Source organism: Empidonax traillii, unplaced genomic scaffold, assembly GCF_003031625.1.
Source record: "Empidonax traillii isolate 1590-97213 ecotype Southwest subspecies unplaced genomic scaffold, ASM303162v1 scaffold1164:size165317, whole genome shotgun sequence".
NCBI lineage: Eukaryota > Metazoa > Chordata > Aves > Passeriformes > Tyrannidae > Empidonax > Empidonax traillii.
In genome coordinates, this window is record NW_020956357.1 from 55,058 (window position 1) to 72,744 (window position 17,687).

Here is a 17,687-nt window from a genome sequence, read left to right on the forward strand (position 1 = left end):
GGCTGTGCCACAGCAAGGCTGCAGCATTTTAGGACTGCAGTGGAGAGCGACAGTCCCCGATGCTGCTGTGCTTGGCCTCAAAGATATTCACAATGAGGGTTATTTCTGAGATGGCACGGCCAGAAAGTGCTTGGACCCGTCAGCTGGGGGTGTAGGGACCTGCAAAAAGCACACTCCTCTCATCACTCTCCCTCTCATCTGTGCTGGGAAGGGCTGACAGTGCTTGCAGCCTTCCCAGCTCTGAGTTCTGGACACCGCAGTGTTATTTATTGTAACCCCAAGAGCTGTGAGTGGCATCTGGCACCCTCTGTTTGCATCACCTCTGCCCCTCAATGCCACGCACAGCTCATCTGCTGCAAGGGGACGTTTGCAAACCCTGCAGTGGTGCAAGCCCGTTAATTTTTTTAATTCTCACCATGTAAAGGGACCATTTTCTCTCACCAGCCACAGAATAGCAGGGTGGAGGCAGGTGGCCCATCCACGGCAGCAGTTCCTGCTGCATGAGGCAGGAGGATGCTGGAGCAGCAGGAGGATGTTGGGGAGCCAGGAGCCATGCCCTCGGGGCTGGGAGGAGGCGAGGGACCACATCACACCGGAGATGTGAAACCCTTTAGTCTTTTATCCTGCAAAGCCAGTGGGAATGGCAACCCCTGGACTGGAGTGGAGTGAACAGATGTGTCGAGACACGTTTATTTATCAAAATACTGATCAGTGCTTGGGGAAATGGGGTGTGTTGTGGGGGAACGGGTGAGGCAGCGTGGCAGGGTGTAGGTGACTGGGATCACTGGGGGACCACAAACACAGCTGTGTGTGCCTGTGAGCCCTGATAGCTTGAACTCGTTGCTGCTGGGAGTCCCTGCCTCAGATTGCTGCCAGAGATGCCGTGCTCTTTATTAATCTGCTGCGATAATTCTAGTTTTGATGTTTCCAGCGGGGGAGTTCACTGGAGGCAGAGGCATTCCTAGAAGATCTCTCTGGGTACCATCCTGGAGGCGTCCCACAGTGTGACTCAGCATCTTCGCTGATGGTGTTTTGAAGTGTGTCTCAAATGTGCACTGATTTTAAAAACTAGGAGATGATCTGAAGATAGGGAGCCCAGGCGCTGATCCCAGGAGGTGTTTTGGAGCTGTGGAAAGCATTTTGAGCTGCGCCCACTCTTCCAAAAGGCAGTTTGGGAGCAGGGCTGCTGCTGACCCCATGGTGGAAGGGCAGTACCTGACCCTGGTCTGACCAATGAGGGTGTGGGGAAGTGCTGCAAGTGCATAAAAGCTGGGCAGGTGCTTTGTGCTGGGGAATGGGAATGCTCCTCCCTCCTCTTCATCAAGAAACTATCAAATGGAAGTGCATATTGCTTTGTCAGTGGTGGTGGTGGGCATCCAGCAGCTCTTCAGTCCAGCAAACAGCCCATGCCTGGAAGCAAAGGGCAGATGAGTGCAATCCTGAACAGGGCATGGTTACATCTGGATATTTATTTATTTTTGAGCTGCATTTAACCACTGGAACGAATGCTTGAAGAAAATGGCCTTAGCCTTGGCTTAGCCTGCTGGATCCAGACCACAGGTAGCCCTGAAGGGAGTTTGGGCTTGATGAAGGCATATTAAGCCATCATTAGAGAGAGAGAAGCAGATGAGATTAAAAAGCTGCAGAATTTGGGAGCCCCATTCTCCATGAGAAATCACTTTTCAGAGCAGTCACTTCTAGTGTGGCTTCGCAGGGCTGGAGGAGGACACGCAGGAGAGATCTGCATGGATCTGTGCCACATGTCACCAGGCAGGCAGTCCCACCTCCCTGTGCCATAGTGAGCAAATGCTGGAGGGGTGCCTGGGGCAGTGATCAGGATGCTGTCGGGGGCACCCCCTGTGTGTCCCATCCCACCCAGTGGCTGCAGCCCTGTGTAAGCCAACAAGCAGGTGTGGATGGAGTGCCTGCAGATGTGAAACTGATGTCAGGCAGCATTTTTGGCTACTTGCAAAAATCATCCATTGTCTCTGCCTGCTGTGGGGGCAGAGAGGTGGGGACCGGGTGAGATGTGACAGATCCTCACTGTATCCATCCTGTGCCAGCCCCCTGAAGTCCTGTAAGATCTGTCTGCTCTGAAAAAGCATTTTCTTCTGGAGTGTGGGACTGAAATGATAGCGCTGCAACCTCTCGCTGCCGAGGATAGTCCTTGTTTTGTCTTGTCCCGTTGATCTGAATGAAGTAATTTATAGGGACGTTTTCCATGAATCGATAAATCCATGCTTGCCGCTGTGCCTGGGAGGTTTAATTTGCTCTAGATACTGCACAGAGTGTCTCTGTCCTGAATTGCACTGTGAAGTTCTGCTCTTTGGGAGAGGATGGGGATACAGCTGGATCCTCTGGGAACATGCTGCCGGCGTCTGATGGTGCCTGCTCCCTCTTAATTGTGCACGTGCTGGTGTGGGCTAAAGAGATCAGGGAGGGTGTAAGGGCAAGCGTTTCCCTGTGTGTGGAGTTTGAGGATTTAGGCTGTTATGCCAAGCAGTTCCTGATGTTACAGATCTTGGGAAAACTGAAGCCAAAAAAAAAAGGAGAGGAGTGAGCATTGGCCTTTGAAGGAGACCACAGTGCAGAAATCTGGGTTACAGGTAGGTTTCCCTTTCACATCTCCACGCGATGCCTCCTCTGAAGAGGAACTGAAGAGTTCCTGTTGCTCCATGCCACCTCCCCTTCCAAAAGCTGCTTTTGTAAGCCCCTTGAAAGCGCTGCACGTTTGTTTACAAAGCCTGTCACTTCATCTGCCTGAAATAAAGAGGGTTCAGAAACGCATCTCTGCTATATATAGAGAAGTCAGAAGAGTCAAAGCTCCACTCCCGAGCTTGTTTCCCTTGCTTTGTCTGAGCACTGTGGTCTGGTGAGGCTGGAACTGTGGTCATGGATGGGCTCGTCGTGCTGCCAAGACCTGTAAGGGTACCTTGCTTTCTTCTGTGACTGTGGGTTTGGGGTTGTTCCTGACATGTTCTTGTGGCACAACGGGTGTTTTGGGATCTCTGTGCTGGTGGGGCATGGATTGGGGCCAGCTGTTGCTGTGAGCACCTGGAGCCCAGCTCTCCATCCCATCCCACCTGCCTGGCTGAGCTCCCAGAGACCCGTCCACTCCTCCTCCAGAGTGGCTGCGAGATGATTTTGCATCTCTTGGAGGTCAGAGCTCACGCTGGAGAATCCAGAAACATTCCCAGAGCCAAAACACGCCACGGCAAAGCCGGTGCGTGCCTGGTCTCTGCTTCTCATTTCCTTCGTCGCTGCGAGAGCAGTGGAGCCGCACATGGGGTTTCAGCAGGGTGTCCCCTCTTTTGTTCCTATATATTAGAAAAGTCTGTGCATATGTTTATATTTAAAAACAATATGTATATATATCAGCATGGCTGTTTGTGAGCTAATCGCCTCGGGACTGGTCTGGTTGGGTGAAGGAGGGATGTTGCTCTCACTTGCCTACCTGTTGCACTGGCAGCTGTGTGATGGTCCTGCTGGTCTGGCCATTCTTGCACTTGTAAATAACAGGTGTTGGCAGGGAGTGATCCCAAACCTGCTCAGGCCCAGCTAGAAAGCCTCCCTTTGATGTGAACAGGCTTCGGAGTAAGTCTCGCTGTGCTGGTGGAAAGACTCCATTGCTGTTATTTGTATCACAGCCTGGGCAGGCCTTTCCATCTGTGCCCATCTTGCATTCTCCATATCCTTCTTCCCGCACGGTTTGTGGTGTGTTGGGATGAAGCAGATGCAGCTTCTGATGTGGGCTTGCTGCCCATCCTCTGGGACAGCAAACGCAAGGTCAAAGCATCGCCGTGCCAGCGGCAAACTGGAGCAGCCGTATAAAGTTGTCATTTTAAATAACTGCCATAATGGTTTCTCCTCCCTTTCTTCCTCCCCATCCCCGTGTTCTTCCCCATCACCGTGTCCTTCCCCACCCACAACCTGGAGGCTGCCTGGGTCTGCTCAGGATTTATGTTAAAAGGGAAATGTTATGTACGTAATTAAACCGTCGTATTGCTGGATGGAAATGGGATTTGGTGCTTACCGCTGTGACTCTTTCTCATGCGTGAGGGTGAACTGATTGATTACTGAGGTTTGAGATTAAATATTCCCCTGAGCTCCGCTGGCATTTAGTGTGGTGGGGGGAGGGCAGAGAGAAGGGGCGGAGGAAAATGATGGTTTTCCTCCAAGGCAAAGAGAGTACAGGAATGTCTCCTGAGCACATCCCCTTGTCTTGCCCTGCACGCTGTCTGCTGTAACAGAGGCTCCAGGTGCTGGAATCATGGGCCACAATAAAGCAAGTGCCTTACTCTGCATCCACAGTGGTGGGTGAGCTGCTGGTGGGCTTTGCCATTTCTTCTCACTGCTATGTTGAGCAATCCCATTATATCCTGTCCGGTCCCTGTGACTCATCTGCATCCTCACCTGCCCACATCCCACTCCTGGCTCGGATCCCTCTGAGCCTGGCAGTGGGGTAGACCTGCTGCCCCTTCCCCTTCTCCTTTGGAGCACCTCTTATTTATTTATTTATTTATTTATTTATTTATTTATTTATTTATTTATTTATTTTCCTTAATTTCTTTCAATCCCAAAATACCTCTCTTCTTTGGTTTCGATGGGAAGGGAGGAAAAACCCCAACGCGCCACTCCTCGAGCGCGTGGTGGGAGCCTCACCGTGCCGGAGCAGGTCGGAGACACCCTCCTTCACCCGCTCCCCTTGAAGTCTAATTTTAGCTGAAGGCGACGGGATCCCTCCAGGGCACGGCAGAGGTTTCCTATCAGCCGCCTCAGACTTTCAGAAACATGCACGCAAACAAAAACAACACAGAAGCGCTCAGGTTTATTGGGGTGAATTCTTTTAAAAAAAAGGGTGTGACTTTATTTTTGCGAGCAGCCCCGGCACAGGGTTGGCTTTGTTCTGCTGCAGTCGGGTATTTCAGGTCTTCCAAGATTTAATCAGAATAATTAGTTACTGTCTGTTTATACCTTCTGTTTTTGTTGCAGGATTTCCAAGGGGTGTATTTACCTTCCAGTGTGCTGCCTAAGTGTCGCTTAAGCATTACAGCATCTGATTTCCTCCCAAGTTATCTGTCATGCTGCTTATGTAAGTAAATAAATAAAGGAAAGAAAGGCAGGGAGGGTGGGGCTGGTGTTGGTGGATTCTGCTTGGGGGGGGGTGGGGGGTGTAAGGATTTTTCCTGATTGTCACGGGTTTAATTGTGAGTTGCCTTTGGTTCCCAGCCCGTCATGTGGTGATCAGAGGACTGTGTGTTTGGACTGGCACTGGACGACCCAGGCTGTTTAATGAGGTTGCTTTCAGCCAAGCTTTGGTGTGTACCCCAGTTAACTGGCAAGAGCTGTGTTGCTCCCTGTCATTCCAGGAGGAGTGGGGGAAAAATGGCCTTACAGAAATAAAGGGCTTTTGCTTTCACTCGCACAGTTATGGCTTTGACTCCTTAACCCGGTGATATCTGTCATAAAAACCACAGCTCTGTCTGGAAATAAGCTGCCACTGTAAATTGACCAGGACTGGAAACTGGGTGTTTTTTCAGCCTGTATTTGCATATTTGGTTTGGGAAGGAGGACTGGTGATGCACACTTTTGCCATCTCTAACACAGACAGGAGATGAGAAAGTCACAGAAAATCACTGCAGAGGAGGATGGGATGGCTGGGAAGCCTTGCTGGGCTCTGCTCTCCTTCCCTGGGAGAAGCTTGTGAGAGGGAGGGGGCTAGGATGATGACAGGGTGGGACCAGTGGGATCTGCAGGGCTTTAGAGGCTTCAGTAGACCCAGGGAAATGTGCTTGCATGAGGGCTGAGGCTGAAGTCCATCTCCTCTCTGCATTTTTTTGGGAGAGTAAAGATGAGCCACAGGGATGGGTCATGTGTTGGACTCTGCTGGGCATGTTTCCCACGTCCTGTCCACCTCACCCACCTCCAGAGCAACATTTTGGAGAGATGCTGATAAATCCTCTGTCCCCTCTGGGACTGACATGGCAGCTGTCACAGCCAGCACTGGGTTGCTGGTGGCCCTCGCACTTTCTGCTCCGGTGTGTGTGGAGGTGGGAAAAGTCCGATTTGATGGAAATACTCTTAAGAAAGCCTGTCAGCCTGATTTTTATCTTGATGTTTACCCAGCTGGAAAGCTTGGTGGAGGTTCAGACAACACCTCCCGAAGCACTGGGAATGTGTGATGTGCAGCTCAGCCACTGCTCCTGCCCGGCATGGTCCCTCCAGCCACAGTGAGGGATGCTGGAGGGGGTGGCAGGTCTCTAATCCCCACCCTAATGGTGTGTGCCTGCCTGCTTCACTCAGCCTTTTGCAGGTCTGTTTGGTTTGGGCAGAGTGAGAGGTGGGGAGGAGGAGCAGAGCTGCTGGGAGTTGAGGAGGGTGAAAGCACAAAGGGGAAGGGAGGTGGGCAGAGTGGTGGAGACGGATGCTGGGAGGAAAAGGAGATGACGTGGCTCATTTGCCTGGTGCCTTAGAAGTTGCTCAGTTAAATTAAGTGTTCACCAGGGAGCCTCATTTGGCTTTTAAATAGCTTTGGAGCGTGTGAATGCTCTGTGCTGCTTTCTGTGGCAGGAGCCACCTCCTGTCCCCATCTCTCTTTGAAGAATGTCCCTCTGTTAAAAGTCCACCTTGGGTCATGGGAGGGGCACCTTGGTGGCCACATGCTTTCAAAAAGCCCTTCCCTTCTCCCCAGGCTCCTCATCACTCCAGGCCACCCATCCCTTGACTTTTTCCAGTCTGGCTGCTGCGAGCTTTGGCAATTGGGACTGACCACAGGTCCCCTCTCCCACAGAGGCCATGGCATTCCAGGAGCTTTGGTGCTCATCACCCAGCATCAGCTGGTTTGGGATGAGCTGCTTGGTCTTCCATCCACCTCTCTATGAGCATCTCACTTATGGCAGAGCTGATGCCCCTTTGGCAGGGCTGTATATTTCTTCTTTTTTGTATTTTTGTCACCTAAAACCCTTCTCCAAGAGATTGGAGAATAATTTTTTTTTTCCCCTGAAATACATTATTTCTTCCCTGGTTGTCTCTTGGTGCAGAACTGCACGTTATTTGTGTGCTTGTGCATCCTGTTACCTGGTAAAGAAAGTTCATTGTGCTTGGTTTGATTTGCTTTCTGTAGAAAATGAAAGTATTTCAAGCTGTTTTCTTTTTTTGGGCTCCAGAATAATCACGGAATCACAGAATCAACCAAGTTGGAAAAGACCTCTGAGATCATTAAGTCCACCCCTTGATCCAGTACCACCATGGTTCCCAGACCATGGCACTGATGCCACATCCAGTCTCATCTTAAAAACCTCCAGGGATGGTGAATCCGCCACCTCCCTGGGCAGCCCATTCCAATGCCTGATTACTCTCTCTGTAAAAAATTTCTTCTTAATATCCAACCTAAACCTCCTCTGGCAGAGCTTGAGACCATGCCCTCCTATCTTACTGATAGTTGCCTGAGAGAAGAGACCGACCCCCACCTGGCTACAACCTCCTCTCAGGTAGTTGTAGAGAGTGATAAGGTCTCCCCTGAGCCTTCTCTTCTCCAGGCTAAACAACCCCAGCTCCCTCAGCCTTTGCTCGCAGGACTTGTGCTCAAGTCCCTTCACCAGCCTTTTTGCTCTTCTCTGGACAATGCACCTTTGGATGGAGGATGCCAAAGGCAGACATATGTCCTAAAGATGGGGATACAAAAGATGCTTGTTTTCCAAAAACCTCCATCTCTGTCAAGGATGGGGAATATTCCCCAGACCACAGCCCCCCTGGGGAGACCAGCTTCAAGCAGATCGTGGCCCACCAGATGCCACTGAGGTACCCCCAGACGTGGGGCTGCTTCCTTGCTCTTGTCCTCCACCATGTGCCCACCAGCCTCTTCCAGACATGGTGGGGGAAGCTTTGGGAAGAGCACACCCCATTTTCCTCATAAAACTCCAAACAAGAGGCTTGGCCTGGTTTAGATTTTAAAAATAACTTGCACATTTGGAAGCTGAAGTTTCAGAAGGGCTCCGAATGGGCTTTGATCGTGGCAGTCCAAAGATCAAGGGAGGGCTTTTTAGGTTTGCTGCATCAGCTGGAAAATATATTGTAGTGTCTAGACTTTATCATCCTTGAGCAAGGCTGTTTTTTTTTTTCTACTCTACAAAAGGTCTAATCCAAAGCCCATGTACAGTTATAGGAGGGCTCCTTTGGAAAGGAGTCTGCTCTGGGCTTTGATTGTGTCCAGAAGAATGTTGAAAGAGATGGAGATAGCTTTGGGCTTTGAAGGACTCTGAGACTCTGCTCTACAGACCCTGCTGTTTCTGATGAGCCATTGGCATGGATGGAAGTTGTGTCAGCAGAGGGGTGAGGAGGCTGAGGATGGAGACCTGCTGAGTGCCAGCTCCCCAGTCCCCAGATCAGTTCTTGCAGCTGAGCGCTACTGAGACCTCACTGCTCATCCTTTGGCTGCTGTGGTTGTGGTCAGCTGCTCAGACCTACATCTCCCACAACTGTCTCAGTTTTGGCTGTGTAATAACCATAAATGTCCACATTTGTTGGTGTCTGGACAGAACTTAAGCATTTTTTGCTGAAGTGTAGAAAATGTATGGTTTTCTTGCTTTACCTTTCCACATTTATGTGGGTTTAAAAAAGATTTTAAAAATTATTTTATTGTATTACTCTATTATTGTATTATTTATTTTATTATTTTTCATCATTCCAATGTATTAGAGGCAGAGGAAGAATTTCCTTAGGTGCTTGGAATAAACTCAAAAACCTGCCATGAAGGTGAAGACAACTGGCTACATGTACTCATAGAACTGTAGAGTCAGGTTGGAAAGACCTCCAAGATCATCGAGTACAACCTTTGACCAATCAGTCACCACCCTGTCAACTAAACCATAGCCCTAAGTGCCACACCCAGTGGTTTCCTGAACACTTCAGGGATGCTGAGTCCACAACTTCCCCTGGGCAATCCATTCCAATGCTTGACAACCCTTCCAGTGAAGAAATTCTTCCTGGTGTCCAACCTGAACCTTCCCTGTTGTAGCTTGAGGCTGTTTCCTCTTGTCCTGGCTACAACCTGCTTTAAGGCAGTAGTAAAGAGGAGTAAGGTCCCCCCTGAGCGTCCCTTTCTCCAGGCTGAACACTCACAGCTCCCTTGGCCACCCCTCACAGGACAGAGTCTCTAGACCCCTTCCCTTGCTCCACTGCCCTTCTCTGGACACGCTCCAGCACCCCAGTGCCCTTCTTGTTGTGAGAGACTTAGAACTGGGCACAGCAGTCAAGGTGTGACCTCACCAGTGACAGGCACGGAGGGACTGACTCTTCCTGAAAGCCCAACCATCCCTTTGGTGGGCACTGCAACGCACCATTGATGCCCGAGGCTTTGGTGGGGTTGCAGCCTAGTTATGAAAGCTTCATCTGGAAGCTTTGGGAAACATTTGGAAATGTTTTGGAAAACATTTGGACCGAGGATGTCGTAGCTCTGAGCTCGGTTGTTTCCCTTTGCTTTGTCCTTGAGCGAGAAAACTGCTGTTGGGTTTGTGTTTTTTCTTTCCATCAATTATTCTTTTAGACATACTTATTTCCAAGGATAAATCAGAGCAAATGCCAGTGTGAAAATAGTTTGTTGTGTAAAAGAGTACTAAAGCTGGAAGGGATTTGGAGAGGTTGCCTTGTCCCCAGGGCAGGGTCAGTTGAATCCATGCACTGGCCTGGAAGGCAATCATCTGTGCTGGGAGTTGTTTTGTCATAAATTATCTCGGGAGCAGAGGCAAAAATTTACCAAATAATGCTGTCAGTATGAGCCTTCCTCAGTTTATTCAAATCATTTGCTGAATAAGTGTAGAAAATTAATGCTGGGTTTGTTCCCAGAGCTATTCAAAGTAATATTCCAGAGTAACCTTTTCTGCTTTGGCTTTTGCCAAAATACTGCGAATTTCATGGGCAAGAGGTGGTTTTGTCTGTTTTGCCCCATTTTTGAGACAACCAGACCCCAGAAGCCCCACTGGGACTAAGAGCAGTTCTTCTTTGTTGCTTGTGAATTAGTTGTGACTTTTCAGTTTTCCAGGTGGTCACCAGCCCTGTGGAAATCCACAGCAACCTCTTCCCTTGACATCTGCAGGTTTAGATAAAGTTGTGAGATCCTGGGCAACGATCACTAGAAATCCTCATCTGCTTTGAGTGCCAGGTGATGACTTTCAGTTAATTTCTCCTGCATCTTCCTCTGGCCCAGCTTAGTCTTGAGTGATGGATCAAAAAAAAAAAAAACTATGGAAGAGTCCTAATGTAATCTCCCCGGCTTTTAAAGGTGCTGCAGAGTTCCATGTGGTTTTTTGGTGGTTTTTTGTTTGTTTGTTTGTTTTGGTTTTTTTTTGTTTGTTTGTTTGTTTTTTGTTTTTTTTTGCTTACAGCTCTCCATTTCAGTGATAAAAGGTATTAAAGGTATTGATAGAGGTTCACCTGCAGCCAGCTGGATGCGGGCTTGCCCTCCAGCCAGCGCTGCGTTGGTATTAAAATCCACACAGCCCAGATGGTGACTGGTTTTCCTTCATCTGGTCCTTTTCCCAACCAGTTTATAGTAGGTGATAGCGCAATTCATCCATCTTTGGCCGTGTGGAAGCCTTGGCAACATCCCCCATCAGCCCATCTGCACGTCTAAAGTGAAGATGACTGGCATCAGCGTTACTGTTTGGCCAAACGTACGTGGAGGTATCACGGCTCAGATTTGTTACAGATGGGTTTCTGGATTTAGTTTAAGGCATTCTGCCAGCCAATTTTATATCTGTGTAAAAGTGATTGGCATCCCTATAAATAAAGCTGCTGTGGGGTTATAAATCTAAATATACTTATTCATTAAATTATTTTTACATTTCCAGTGGGTTGTCATCCTGGCTTATCATAAGCAAACCATGCTCTTTGCCTGTGTGTTATTCACAGCTCCAGAAATGCAGCTTCTGACGCTTTGAAATATTTTTTCACTTGGAAATACATGTGTGTGAGCTGTCCATGAGTCCCTGTGCTGTGGTGGGATGAAGGACCTCTTCCTTCCCTGGGACCTCCTCACAGGCATCACTGGGTTTCCGCCAGTCCTGGCAGAAACTGTTGTAGAAGTGGTAGTGGCTGTAAATATGAGAATGTGAGTTTTTCTTTTTTGGCTCACAAGTGGGTATGACTTTGCTGGGTGGCCTGGCAAATACTGTTTGTATGGCTCCTTCAGTGCTGGGAAGGGCTCCTCCATAAGCATCCCCATCCATGTCCTCGGGCAGGGAGTTGCACAAAGTTTCTTCTTTCTGTGCAGCAGGCTGGGCTGCACTGGGAAAAGGGATCCTTATACCGTGTTTAACCATCCCTGCTGTCATTTTGGCGACAGGAGTGAGGAAAAAAGTCCCCCAGACCAGTTCCAGGTGCAGCTGTAAGCTGGGAAGGTGCTGGAGGGAGAGCCTGGCCAGCTGCCTGCACAGCCAGGCAGCGATGCAGTCACTGGTAAATCTGGCTTGGTCTTTGAACAGGCTTATGAGAACAATGCAACCTCTGGTTTCTTTGGGTTTTTTTCCCTTCTTTCAGAGCATCTAAATATTCATTCAGTGAATGATGAAGCAAAGAGCACGTGTGCCTGAGTGGCAGAATATCATCCGCCTCACTTTCCTCAGTAATAACACTTATCATGGAAAGTTAAACCATGATTTTAGTTTAGTTTCCTAATGAAAGGAATCTTTAAAGTCCGTCTGTCCATCTGCTCCTCCTCCCCTACTATGGACAATCCATCAGGCCCATCGGCAGGTTTTGTCTTTTCTTTCAGATTGGTTTTCATCTCCAAATATATGGAGCTGATTCGAGTCTTGTCAAAACAGCCATCGCGTTAGAAGGGTGTTGCGGAGGTTTTTTTATTAAGGGATGCAGTGAAACCTCAGTCCATACTAGAGACCAGAGAATACACATAAATGTTATGAACATCCAAGCCATAAAGAGTGCTTTAGTGGGATTTACCACGTTATGAGACACCAGAGAGCCCACACTGCGGGTCTCTGCACAGACACGTAGGTGTTGCCAGAGGGATGTTCACCTGTGTGAATTCTCTGATGTCTAATAGAAGTCAGTTCATCCTGCAGCCTCAATATAAAAGTGCTTTATGTTGTTTAGATTCACAGAGGGAAATCGTTTTTGTTCCTTTTGGTATTCCTGCTGCTGCTTACCCCACCAAGAGTAGTTTCTGTAGCAGGATCAGTGCAGTCTTGTAGGGTCTTCAGGGGCTGGTGTCAACATTTGGGTGTCTTAAACCTTTGGTGGAGCTGGTTGCCGGTCTGTGTGGCATTTGGCATTGTGGAGGCAGGGGAGGCCAAGCTGCTGGGATTCAGCATCCTGAAGGTGGGAGCTGGTTAATGCTGTTGGAAACCTCCCCATGCTCCGTTGCAGGAAAGCCTAAGTGTGGCAGATGAGCAGCAGAGGGAGAGGAGAACCTGTCAAGCCTGAGTGGTGGGTCCCTGCACCTGGGTTATTTCTGGTGCACAGTGGCCAAGTTGTAGCTGCATGGTGGAGGTATATTGGAGGTACCAGGGGTGATGCATGGCTTGGACAGACCAACTGTATTTGACAAACTCAGAAGTGAAACGAATCACCTTGTCTCGTGCAGGTTAGAACAGAGATTACCTTGGCTGTGGCGTGAGCCTTGCTTGTGTGGCTGGTGCCAGAAGAGATGTGGTGGCCTCCAGGAATGACATTCCCATGGTCCCTGTGTCCTGCTGCAGACCCTGATGCAGTAATGGACCTCCTTCCTCCCCAAACCAGCCACAGCTCCTGGTTGGCACGTGTTACCAAGGCTCTGGAAGTCCTGGCATGGGTGCTCAGAGCATCTGTAAGGTAGTCTGGAGGTTATGGTGTGACCACCTGGGCTTGGTGCTGCTGGTAGATGGAACCCTACGTGGGTGTGAGATCATTTCATCACCTTATGTCTTGTGGGGGGGAAGGGAGAGACAGTGAAAGACCAGCCACCGACTTCCCTGCAGGGATATGATGGGGTGCAAACATGACTTGACATTCAGCGTGTTCCTGGTGAGCTGCCAAATGTTTGCATATCAGCCTGGCTTTCACTGGTAGGTGCCAATACTTCTTTCCATCCCGGATTCCCACCAGGGCTTGAATTTTTTGCAGTGTTGGGGGTTTTCCCCTCTTTGTTTCATTTTTTTCTTTGGTTCCTTAGTAAGAACACGGCTGAAGCACTGGGAGCCCCAACTAAACCTGTCCATTACACGTGACCCGATTAGATGCTGTGGTAATAAGCATTTGAATCCAAAGCTAGATTAGGCAGGGAGCAGTCTGAGGCTGGATTTGCATAGCACACATTCCTTTTCCATAGGACGTGTTGGTAAATCTACTGAAAGTGAATTTAGAAAGGGCTGGCATGCGTCAAGTGCTCCTGTTGATGCACGGCTTGCTCTCCTCACTAGGCACTCAACTGGGGAAAAAAATGCCTGTGATTGCCTGGAAGATGCTTTTTCTCCTCTCTGCCTGCTCTCACGGCTCATGTTGCAGTCGATGAGGATGGGCAGCTCTTGCCAGCTCTAAAAATCTGCATCAAAATGGGGTTTTGAAAGTTTTTGCCTGGAGAGGCAATTATTTCAGGGTGTTTTCTCTTTTTCTGACAGCTCTGGCGATGGTGGAGTGAACCTGGAATTTTCAGGTACCCAAATCCAATTTGCAGCTTCTTCAACCTTTTGCTGCAATGTTACAAGGTCTTGTGCTGGAAAATGCTGCAAAGATCTGTTATTCAAAAGCCATTTAATTTCCTTCCCCTGTGGACAGCCATAAGACTGTGGATAATCTAAGGGTCAGTCTCTCTTTGAGTTATTTCATTACCCTGTGTTTAGGGCACCCAAACTGCAGTGGTAATCTGAGGCAATGGGATACAGAGGTCAGACTCAGGGGAAAATGTTTTTCAAGGTTTAGGGCAGTGGCTAGGCAGCAATCCTGCAGGCTCTCTGTTGCAGGGAGGGCTTTGAGGTGGAGGTTCTGAATGATGGAGGTTCTGTATGCTGAAGGTTCTGGATGTTCTTGTATCATCCATGTCAGGATATGAGATGGACATGCTTGTGGGAAGAGCTAAGCAGACTCACCCAGCCTGTCTCAAGGTGACCTCTGACTTGTGACAAAGTGTAGAGCAATGGTACCTTCTGGGTGTCTCAGCAGAGCTGCTCTGATGTTGTTGCAGTCCCTGAGCCAGTGGCTTGGCTTTGCTTTTTTGTTGTCAAGGCTCTGCTTTAGCTATTTTGGGGGCCCAGTGAAGGTGGCTCGCCCCGCTTGAAGCCTTTGCTTTTGTCCCTTGTTAGCACGGGCACAAGGAAGCATGAATTGAGGAACAGGGATCATGGCACTGGGTTTCAAGCTTGGTTAGACCTGCTGGGCCCCACTTCGTTATCAGTGGTGTTGTCTGGGCTGTGTTGCAGGATCTCACAATCTGGTGAACAGAAAGCTGCAGCCCTCGATCAGCCAACTCCGTTGTCACCTTTGCTGATGGAGGCGTTTCAGCTTCAAAGGAATGGGGGTATATTTCTGGGTGCTGGGGATGCACTTTCTCACTGGAGAGCTGGCAGAGCTGTGTCAGTCAAATACATCACCCTGGACTCAGGAAACAAGGTGAGCTTTGAAGGAACGTCACAAAGCACTGATCACCAGCGGTGCCTGAAGTCTTTCCAGGGTGGCAGATGTGAAGAGCTGTGTGAGATGCAGCCACCCCCAGGACTCAGAAACCTCAAAAAGGTTCTTCATCCTTTTGGACTGTGAGTAAACTGGACTGGTGTCGATGGGGAGAAGTACTTTCTACTTTGCTGGCTGGAGTGGTGGATTCCAACCCCAAGCAAGAGGCCACCTGCAAGGAACTGTGAGCTTGTGTTGTGGTTTTGGTCCAGCCAGCAGCTCAGCCCTACACAGACTCTTTCTCACTCTCCCCTGGTGGAATGGGGAGAGAATCAGAAGAGTCCAAGTGAGAAAACCCATGAGTTGAGATAAAGACAGTTTAGCAGGGAGACCAAAAGCTGCACGCACGGGCAAAGCAAAACAAGGAATTCAATCAGCACTTCCCACGGGCAGGCAGGTCTTCAGACACCCCCTGGAAAGCAGGGCTCCATCATGTGTAATGGTGAATTGGGAAGACAAATTCCATCACTCCAAACGTGCCCTCCAGCTTTAAATGCTGAGCGTTACACCAGATGGTCTGGAATATCCCTTTGGTCGGGTGGGGTCAGCTGTTCTTGTGTCCCCTCCCAACTCCTTGTGCAGGCCCACCTTCCTTGCTGGTGGGGTGGGCTGAGGAGCAGAAGAGGTCTTGGCTGTGCAAGTGCTGCTCAGCAAGAGCTAAAACGTCTCCCAATTAGAAGCACCAATCCAAAACACAGCCCCATACCAGGTAAAATTAAGAAAATTCACTCTACTCCAGCCGAAATCAGCAGAGCTTGGGAAGGGGTCAGAACTGGTTTGAGGGCTCTGGAAGGTGGGCAAAGTGGTGGTGCTGAGCACCTCTGCAGAGAGTAGTGGGTACACAGAGGGTGCTGGTGGGTTAGAGAGCCTGGTGCTGCAGCCCAGCAGGAGTGGGTGACACTGTGGCTATCTGAGCCCATATCATGCCTGTGGTGGCCTCTGGGAAGGTATATCTGTGCTCGTGGGTGCATCTGAAGTGTGGTTAGTCTGAGATATGTAAACACCCAGTCTGCCTTCCTGCTGCAGATGAGATTCAATTTAAAAATCAAACACAGTTATCTTCTCTCGGGGTGTCTGAGCCTCTCAGGATCCCCTTGGGTCACTTTATCAAAGCAGTTCTTCGCAATTGCAAGGCTTTTTTTTTCTTTTAATGAAAAGGGAGATGATTGTATAAATACCTGCAGGGATGGGAAGCTTGTATTGCAAAATGGGTGCAGTGTGAAAACCTGCAAGATGAGAAATCCATGTTGTATATAGCCCTGGCAGGGAGGTGGCCACCGTTGCTGTGATATTGCCCCTTTGTGAGAGGGTTTCCTCACTGAAACACTTGCTCCAGTGGGGTGGAGAAGCTTATTTTTTAAACAATATACAGAGATGGAAGTTGGCAAGTTGTCTGAGGCACTAGGGATGCTATGCATGCCCTATTTAGAGTTCAAACTGTCTGGGGGAAACCAGATTTGGTTAAATCAATGCACAAAGGAAAAACTAACAATCCCTGTGCATGTACTCGGTGTGTTTAAATTTGGTTTGTATTGATGCTGCTGATGCTGATACTTTCCCGGATTAAGCATTAAAATAGCCTCTATTGATTTTTAAATGCATCCCCTTGGGATCTCCACTGGACTGACATTCCCCTCTGGATGCTCCAGCTGGGGAAGAGGGACCTTCCTTTGGTGCATCCCTGGCAGCGATGTGTCGGGAGACTTAGGTGTGAGCCCTTCCTTGCTCCCTGCCCTCTGTGGGAGGCCAGATAATTAGGCAGTTAAAACCTCGTGCCTCTATTAAGACAGGTTTCTAAACTGCAGGTGGTGGATTTGAGCAGTGTCCTGGAAACCCGAGTCTGTGCTGCCCTGTGGCACAGGGTGGTGCAGCAGAGCTTGTGGTCAGAGCAGGGCTTGCGTGCCATCAGCTACATTGTGTTGTATCCACATTAAAAAAGAAATACAATCAAGCCTTGCAATTAATCTCACTTGCTGTGCACGCCTGCTTTTCTTTTTTATGTTTAAATGCAAACGGCCTTTCGGTGAAATGCGATAAAAGTTGCTGGTTTTTTTCCCAGGCTGGGTGGGAGCGTCACACTGGAGCTGTTGGGATCGTGTTGTGCTTGATGTGAGCTCACATTGTTTTCCCGTGTTCATCTGCTGAAGCACAGGGAGGTATCAGTGTCATACTGCAAAGAAAGCAGCCAGTGGGCCGTTTCTGCCATTAGATGTATTTATCCAAGAATTCTCAGCCCCAGGTTTGTACTTTGGAGGAGGGAAATCACTCTGGATTAACATCAGGATTTAAAACCTTTAAAAGGAAATCAGCATTGCAGATGGGTAGGCCATCTGAAGGATCTGGCAAGTGTGTTTTGTTTGTTTTGGGCGCCTCCTGGACTGCAAGTTTAATGATATCTTGAAGTTTAATGATATTTACCCATCAGGGGTCCCTGCTGGGAAGGACTCCTATTTACAGCAGCCTCCACCCAGTTTCCATTTGGAAAGAGAAAGAAACAAGCTTGCTACTCACCACAGAATACGTGAACACCTGTGGTCTCAGTAGCCTCACCTTCAGCATGGGTAATGCTAAAAATCAAACACAACCCAAAACGAGCCTTACAAGCTCCTTGTAGCCTTGTGGTGGTGGTCCCATGGCAGATGTTGCTGTGCTGATGGACTGGAAGCTTTTGCTGATGAGCAACTTGGAAACTCCAGTTGGTGAAGCCAAATTAAAAGGCTTCAAGAGAGGAAAAACCCACCTGCTTTCCCCCCTCGGTTTTATACTTGAAGAGCCCATCTCACCCTGGGAATTACTGCTGAAATGGGGAGCAGTGAAATGGAAAGCTCAGCAATGAGGCTTTGCATACGATAAATCATAGTCACAGCCCAAATATTCATTGGAAGAGCAGGGCTTGAGGCTGGGGGAATGAAAAAAAAAAAGGAGGAATTAAAATAAAGGAAGGCTGATTGAACTATTGTTCTCCAGGAAAAGGCTAATTGGCAAACAAATATCCTCCTCCAATGGGAAATACAACTCCTCTCTCC

At 48.9% G+C, this 17,687-nt stretch overlaps 1 protein-coding gene across 1 annotated transcript in view; it reads left to right on the top strand.

The window, feature by feature from the left end:
* DAAM1 (dishevelled associated activator of morphogenesis 1) overlaps nt 1–17,687 on the top strand; it is a 94,860-nt gene that overhangs the window by 14,598 nt on the left and 62,575 nt on the right. Inside the window, exon 2 of the mRNA XM_027905537.1 lies at nt 4,993–5,092. The gene's annotated coding sequence lies outside the window, so the exon portion shown is untranslated. The remainder of the gene's footprint in view (nt 1–4,992; nt 5,093–17,687) is intronic.